General features: G+C 39.5%; 1 long non-coding RNA gene across 2 annotated transcripts; it reads left to right on the forward strand.

The window, feature by feature from the left end:
• The first annotated feature begins 2,807 nt into the window (after positions 1–2,807).
• Positions 2,808–6,318, forward strand: LOC123443552. 2 transcript variants are annotated; one of them, XR_006630714.1, is made up of 3 exons: positions 2,808–3,196; positions 4,142–4,217; positions 5,991–6,318. It is a non-coding gene; the product is annotated as an uncharacterized LOC123443552 (long non-coding RNA). The 2 variants fall into 2 exon arrangements; XR_006630713.1 differs by having other exon boundaries at positions 4,147–4,217.
• Positions 6,319–7,928: the final 1,610 nt, after the last annotated feature.

A 7,928-nucleotide genomic window follows, 5' to 3' on the forward strand; every position in this document is an offset into this window, starting at 1 on the left:
TATTTGTTTACTGACTATGTTCTTTCCTTGAGATGAACTCCTTAAACAGTCAGATAGCTACCATTATTTTTTACATATTTCTTCCTCATGTACTCGTAGATCATATTGTTCTTTGCTATGAGTGGTTGCTTTTGTTTGTGCTATCAACTTAGTTAATCATTATTTGTGTTGTCAGCTTGGTTATTCATTCTTTGTGCTACCAACTTACCCTAATTCACCTAGACTATTTTACATGTCCATCGTAGAAAATTTCAATTTTCACCTATGACTACACTTACAATTTTGAAACATTAATGTAGTTGAACGCATTTTGATAGAAGAAGTGAGGTGCCAACAATGGACTTTCTATGACCGCTTATTCTTGGCAGCGGAGTTCAAGCAATTCATTTTTAGTCTTGTTTCTTTTGTTTTTGGAATATGCTAACTTTTTAATTGCGCGAGAGGAAGATATTGATTTATTCTTTACCACCAAGTGCTCTGGTGGTGGCTGGCCAGTCACTCTCTCCAAATCATGTAGTTGTGTACGGGTTTGATGGACGCGTGCGCCGAATCAGATAGACGGACTCCACGATCACCATGTCTGGCTTCAAGTCTCGCTGTTGGCAGTTATCATAGCCTCAGCAAAACTGAGCCCACAACCGACCATCACCGTCACCTCATTTCCGTGGTCGTTCTTCCCCCTCCCATAAAGTATTTGTCAATTTTATTCACCATTGCGGTCATACTAAGCAGTTATGCATGCTATAATAGGTGTCTTCCTTCTACTAATAATTCATCTCTTTCTATTTGAGCATGATTATTTTCCTTCGGTATGAACATGGCACTTCATTTTCAAGACCCTCCATGTGTTGTTGCTGCTATCATATTGATATTTTAATATTAGCAGGTGGGGAGAGCAAGGAGGTTGCTGATTTTCCGGGAAGCGGTGGCGATCTGACATGGATTACGTGGGGTGAGAAAGATCAAGCTCGACAAGAAGGTCAGTTCTCCACCGTCTCAATTTTTTTTATTTTCCTTACTTTTGAGAATGAAGAGGGTGACTTTGTTGCTATTCTTGGTTGTAGTTGTGAATGTGAAGACATGTGAGGAAGGTGTAGAGGACGGTGCGGGGGTGTGCTTGCTGCTGGCACCTTAAGCGGCTCCTCTACCACCTTGAGTAGAAGGTCCACACCGTTAACAAGCGTGTTGCTTGTTTCTTTGATTTTGTGTATGCATACTTGGTTTCATGGGCTCAAATACTGTTTTGGTAGAAAATTCTATTTTTGTGATGGGTCCGTTGCTCAATTGGGAAAATATCTGATGCGTGGAGAGGAGTTAAACTTGAGGGCAACAACGGCTTGCAGATTGTTATCGTTGCATAAGTTTGGGGCATGCTAACAGTTGTACATATCCTTGAGCTAGAGTTGGAAAAAACCGGTGCAAACTTTATTGTATGTGTGAGAATCATTAGTCTGTACCTTGGTACCTACAATAATATTCAAGAGACGTATGGTGAAGAGTCTCTGGTAACTTAATTTTTAAGCGCACCCAGAAGAGTTAATCCCATATACTATTTGTTCCACGTGCATGAACATAATTGCAGCAAGAAGTTTGCCTCTGCTTTCTTGTTGGACCTAGAAGTTGCAAGAGTTCTGATGAAATCTAATACTACAATGTGGTAGATGGTAGTATATGCAGAGTCGATGGCCATGGTGGAAGAGGACCCTGAGCATCACTGGTGCCGAAACGAAGCTCAATTGCTCCCCACATGCATCGTTAGTGGAATAATTTTGAGCCTTGCATATTTGCATCTTAGTTAGTGGAATAATCTGTTTCGATGGCAACTTGCCATAGACTATTCGCAGTTAAATACTAAGAAATAAGATAATACATATTCATTCAGGATCATCTATGGATCAACTGAGGAAGCATAAATGAGGAGGTGGTAAGTTTCACCCATTTTGTAGATTTGATAAAGTTTTAAAAAGTCCCAAGGTGGGATGACAAATTTCCGAAGTGGTGGCAATGTTGAGCAAATGGCAAGCTGGGACTATTGCTAGAGTTGCTCAAGTTTCAAAAGGTTGCAAGATGAGATGAAAAACTTCTAAAGTGAGGACAATGCTCTAGAGTTAGGGTGAATGAGGAGAATAAAAAATGAAAGGGAAGTAGGGTTAAGGATAAAAATGTTATTTTCTTTTCTTGGAAGGAGATGGTGGTAAGGAATTATGAGAAAAATGTGGAGAATATATATCTTTATCTTCATATGAATGGGTAGTACATGTTTCTACGCTCGCTGTACATTTTTTATTTTGATAATTAGATTGTGTGTATAAAGATTTGTGTCTCTTTTTATGATTCGATGATTGCTCACCACACTTGTCGCGGGGTTTATAAAAGCCTATGTCATATACGGTTTGTTGAATCATTAGATTTTCATCTTTAGGAACAAATCATTAGAATATATATGTCCCGCTTGCAACACATGTGCAATTGACTATTTCTAAACAAAAGAGGTGAAAAATGCACAGGAGCAATAGTAAAGATGTTGCACAGATAATACAAAAGGTACATTTCTATATATATTTATTTTTATACAGTATGAGAGAGGCGAAGATGGATTAGGTTGACGTTTAAAAAGAATCCATCAACAATGGTCCCCACACAATGTCGTTCGACAGGGTAAAGAATTCATCGAATTGTATGTAACGACATGGGAATATATATGTCATCAGATCAAACATTAAAAGGCTCGTAGCAACGCACGGGCATTCTACTAGTATATATATATTACAACCGGGCACGACTCTAAATAAAACCCAACACACTTAGTCTCTTATCCAGCCCAACCCATGTTGGCTTTACGGTTAATCTAGGTCATTCTCTGTCTCATTCTCCCCTATTCTAATCGATCCTATAGGCTCCCACGTCGGCCGCCGGCCGCCGGCCGCCGCCCCTCGATCGATCTACACCCCGGAGCGTCGCCGCACACCCTCCCCTATTATCCACTGTCCTGGAACGCCGCCCCACACCAGATCCGTGCGACCCTCCATCCCGGCGCGCCGCCCCTCGGCAACACTCCCCTGCAACCCTGCTTCTGTGGTGCGCCGTTCCTCGTCACTGCTCCCCTGCGGCCAACTGCGTCTGCTACCTCTACACGGGGTCCTGCGGCTATGGGGAGAGTTGCCGCTACAACCACCCTCGCGGTCAAGCTGTCGTGGTGAGCCGGGCAGCTCCTCTTCTCCCAATTTTATTACTCCATCTTGCTTTGCTTGACTTACGACTTGCCAGTCCCTGATGATGACCAACAGGTTGAATTAGAGCTAATTGGTGCGAAGGGGAGATTCCAGCTGAAGCCTCTTGTTGTGACTGAATTGATACAGTTTGTCATAGATTTTTTTAAAGATACAGAAAGATTCCAGCTGAAGCCTCTTGTTGTTTAGGCCTGATCGGTCACTATGTCATACAGTCATATTTCTGTTGGGAAGATCCTATTTTTTACCACAGTATTACAACTCAAGTAGGTAGTCATGCTCATTTGTTCCAATGAGTTGTAGAAGTGAAAACATCCGCGACTGTTGTATCACCTATAGCCATCTACTCAGGTCTAACCACCATAACTTTGATGTTTGTTAGTTGTTACGCAATGGGCTCACTTCTTTCTAATCAAATATGCTTGGTGGACTAATTGGTCGCATTGCCCTGCCTCCACCCATGATGTAAGCACTAGGTCTACTAAATTGCATGCATAACAGTAGCCTAATTAACTTGAATGTGTGATGCTTGAGTTTGTGTGCCAATGCCTACATGGGTGTAGGTCCACGATTAGTTTAATATCAGCATGGTGGCTATTTCCTTATACTAAGAAGTTTATATAATTATGCGTACATATAGTCAGCCGGTGTGATACATGTGCGAAAGCAAAAGCTGTTAGCATAAAAATTATGATGGTCCTTAAAGTTTAGATTTTTTTTCTGTATCTTTCTTAATATTTTGAGGTACATCCCAAATTATAATTATTTATGCAATTTATAAAATGTTGTCACTACGTATCAGAGAAAACATATGTTGTCCTATTGTATTTGCAGCACACAAATTATCGCGGTTTCTTTTCAGTTACAAAGAAAACAAATGTTTACTTCAGCTAATTAGTACTGTGTACCAGTGCAGGTATGTGGCATGCAAGCAGAGCAAATGATGAACTTAACAATTACCAAATCTACCTCATTTGATCTGATAAGGTCAGTTTCTTCATAGTTTGTTTCGTTAAATGTGAAAATATATGGGCCGTCACGCATACTTAGTGTTTTCTATGATCATATTGACTCTTTAAAACTTAGATCTAATTTATTGCAATTTCTAATGACATATGAATCTTTGTGTCTATGGTCTGTAATTCTAAGAAATTGCTCACCAAACATTTTCAGTGTCTTCTCCTAACTACATCAGACAAAGACCACCGTCATGAGAATGAGTGTGCCAATTAGAAGCTGGTGGACATGGTCTTGGCTTAACTCATGAATAACAATGTTTTGAGGCTTTAAGAATGCTTCCCTTGAGGAAGGACAAATACATCAATAATTATATGTGGTGGTGATAATTTAATAGGTCATGTAGAAGGTTAGCGAAAATAATTTTATGGCTTCCTTAATTAAGATCCTAGCGAGCGCTAGCAACACACAGGCATGCATGTTAACCCGTCGTGGCAAGAATACATATTGCTTGCCAACCTCTCAATTAACAATCCTTCTAGCCTTACCTAGCACTGGTGGAAGTAATATTTGTGCCATGCACAAGTATTTATGGAAAGAAGTTTGCACATGTCGATTTCATCTCTCTTTTTCTCCTACAACTTCACATGTTATCCTATTATTGTGCTAGAGTTTTCTACCATGTGATAACATAATTAAACTCATTGACGTGTCCTTTGGTATATATATATGCAACGGATTTATAGGGTGCTGACAGTGTACTTTAGTTAAAAAAAGAGACAATGTACATGGCTCAGAGAAATCCTATCGTGTAAAATATACAACATATTTGATATGTATCTAGAGTCAAATATCCAGTAGTATATATACATTAAGAATTTTGCAGCACATGTCACTAATATATGCTAAATATTGTTAAATCTTGGGCTTGATATCCAACATAATCCCTATTAACTATGTCGTGATGGTCTTATATAATTTCTACATGTATGAATTTCTCATCAAGGGTGTGTTGCTAATTACGCATTCACTATCAAATTTTACTCAGGAATCGTTTTGGGTAGTTTTTGTTTGATTGTATGATGACTTTGAAGTGACCAAGCGTCCTAATAAGTTTTGACTTATTCTGCAGCACCTCCTTTCTCTAACGTCATCAGTTGGGGTGGCACCTGGTCTCCAAGCAGCATACACAATTTCTCTCCAATTTCGTCATTTTTCTTGAAGAGAAATAGCATAAGGAGAAACCATTACTAATGTGACATCTAACTAACAATTTCTGGTCACCATAATAGTTTTTTCTAGCTACCAATGTGAAACACAAGATTGTTAGCCCGTGCATGGGTTGATGACTACTTTGCATAGTAGAATAACCTTACTAGCCTTTTTTACAATGTTCGAAGAAACTTTTGCCTTCTATGTTGAAAAGCTTCTATGTTGAAAAGGCTGGGAGGAAGATGCTTGCATTGTCTAAAAACACTATAATTGTGATTTTCTGTTGTACCATGATAGGAACTTAAATCACAAATAAAACATTTACTATCTAAGCTTTTGCAGTTCATTAATGGTTACAACTGTAATAATATTTGTTATTTTTATGTAGTGTGCAATGGATTTAGAATCCACCAAATTACTATTGCGATTTCCTAGAGAAAGTCCTCATTTCTCAGCCGGTGTAGATGAACTTCTGGAGTTTGCATATAGAGATATACTTGTAGATACAATGCTAGTAGCCTGCCTCTATCACTTCTTGCATCATGTCAATGCATTGTATGTTAATAGTTCATTTGTGTTTTTTGTATGTAGATTCAAAAGATAAATGGATGATTATATGGGTGCATGGAAACTATACAACAATGATGAAGACGATGTTCCTGTTCATGATGATGATGATGATGATGATGATGGAGGCTTTTAGTTTTAATTAAGTTGTAGGGATGGAGTTCTTGCTAGATGATGTTCCTCGTTAAGTTTTAGATAAGTTGTACAAATGTTGATGGATGCTTCGAGTTTAAGTTTTGTTGTGAAGAAAATATTTAGATTGCACATCACATTTGGATGATGTTCCTCATGTAATATCATTACTCTAATCCAACAATTTTATCTAATATATGATTTCTTCCTCTCTTGAGTATATTATTTTGTTTTGTGTTGAATTGGAATATATAATTATCATTATTACATGGAATATTAATTTAATTGCTTGCAATATATATATAATAATAATAATATCCACATTATATACCAACACATGAAGCGTTGCAACTTGGTTGCAAAGCAATGTGAACCTAATTCCTGTGCAATAAGCACCAACGTATCTAAGTGTTGCGCAAGTATGTTTTATGTGTTGCATTCTAGCAACGATCCCTTTTACCAACGGATGTATAAGTGTTGTATTAAGCGCTAGCAACACCGGATAAGGCTACGCATCCCAAACCGTTGGTAAATACACTAACAACGCATATATGGACTTTTAGATACAGAAAAATGCGTTGCTATAGGTAGGGTCATGTTGTAGTGCATAATCCTCCGGACGCACATTACTACACTCGAAATGTGTGTTCATATCACGGATCCAATCTTCTGCATCAAATGGCTGGTCGCATGAAGTGAACGTCTTAGGCTGGTTTGACAGGAACTGACTCAGACTCGCAAACTGATTTCCACCATGTTGAAAATTGCCTGGCTGTTGGTTGGCTCTCTCTTTCAGCAACTGAATCAGCATCTGGGTGTTTGCATTAGTCGTTGCCATCACCGCTTGCCAGGCGGCGACGGAGGGGGAGGAGGTGGTGGAGGCGGCATATCCTCACGCCCTGGGTTCTGACGAGTCGGTGGAGCCATCCTGAAGACGGACAACATATTAGTCCACAGAATAATTGAAGATATTGTTGAATCAAAAGACAGAATATCTGAACAGAATTTAGCAATTGCACTTGAACAACATAGCAAGAATGCATCCTCAAAGTGACGGACGACAAAATTCCGATAAGGAGCACTACAAACAAGTGTGAGCTAGAATTGCTCGGAACAAACATATGATCGAGATTTTCCAAATCGCAATCAAGCGTATGTAGGAAGATAGTCTTATAAGATACTACTTGATATCCCACCTATGAATTCCCGAAATAACTGGTCATGCAATCTGGTACACGGATACAAGGAGTATTTCACACAACTCCTAGACTAACCCATCACCTGTATCACATCCTTCAACACACAACCATCATCTCGGGCCTTCATCTACAACAGATCCTCGTGATCACAACGATACCAAGTGTGGTAGTACCCCCGAACAATCTGCACGAGTACTGGGGACATCGGGGTTATCTCGCCACTACCAGTATTGAAGCAATTACGAACATCCTTCGTTCTTAGATACTCAGAAATCTGAATGATGGCGATGTGCGCAAGAGTCCGCCGGAGCTCAACTCCCCTGAAACTTAAAGCAGATAGGAGGCACCAGGACAGGACTCCGTCACATCGAAATCATATAGATTTCACAAATACCCGCGTGATCCTAAAAAAAATTTGAGCGAGAAAAGGAGTAGAGTTAAAGATTTCCTAAGACGGGAACCTCACCAGAGCACGGAAGAGGAGAAAAAAGAATCCTACTCTCCGATATAACTAAGACTCAAAACATTTTCTAGACTCGACTCGGCCATGTACGATCACACAAAGGCTCCTATGGTCGTAAGGCTCTGATTACCAACTTGTAACAACCATGATGCGGTCCTTTCCGATCTG

Source organism: Hordeum vulgare, chromosome 3H (assembly GCF_904849725.1).
Source record: "Hordeum vulgare subsp. vulgare chromosome 3H, MorexV3_pseudomolecules_assembly, whole genome shotgun sequence".
Classification (NCBI taxonomy): Eukaryota; Viridiplantae; Streptophyta; class Magnoliopsida; order Poales; family Poaceae; genus Hordeum; species Hordeum vulgare.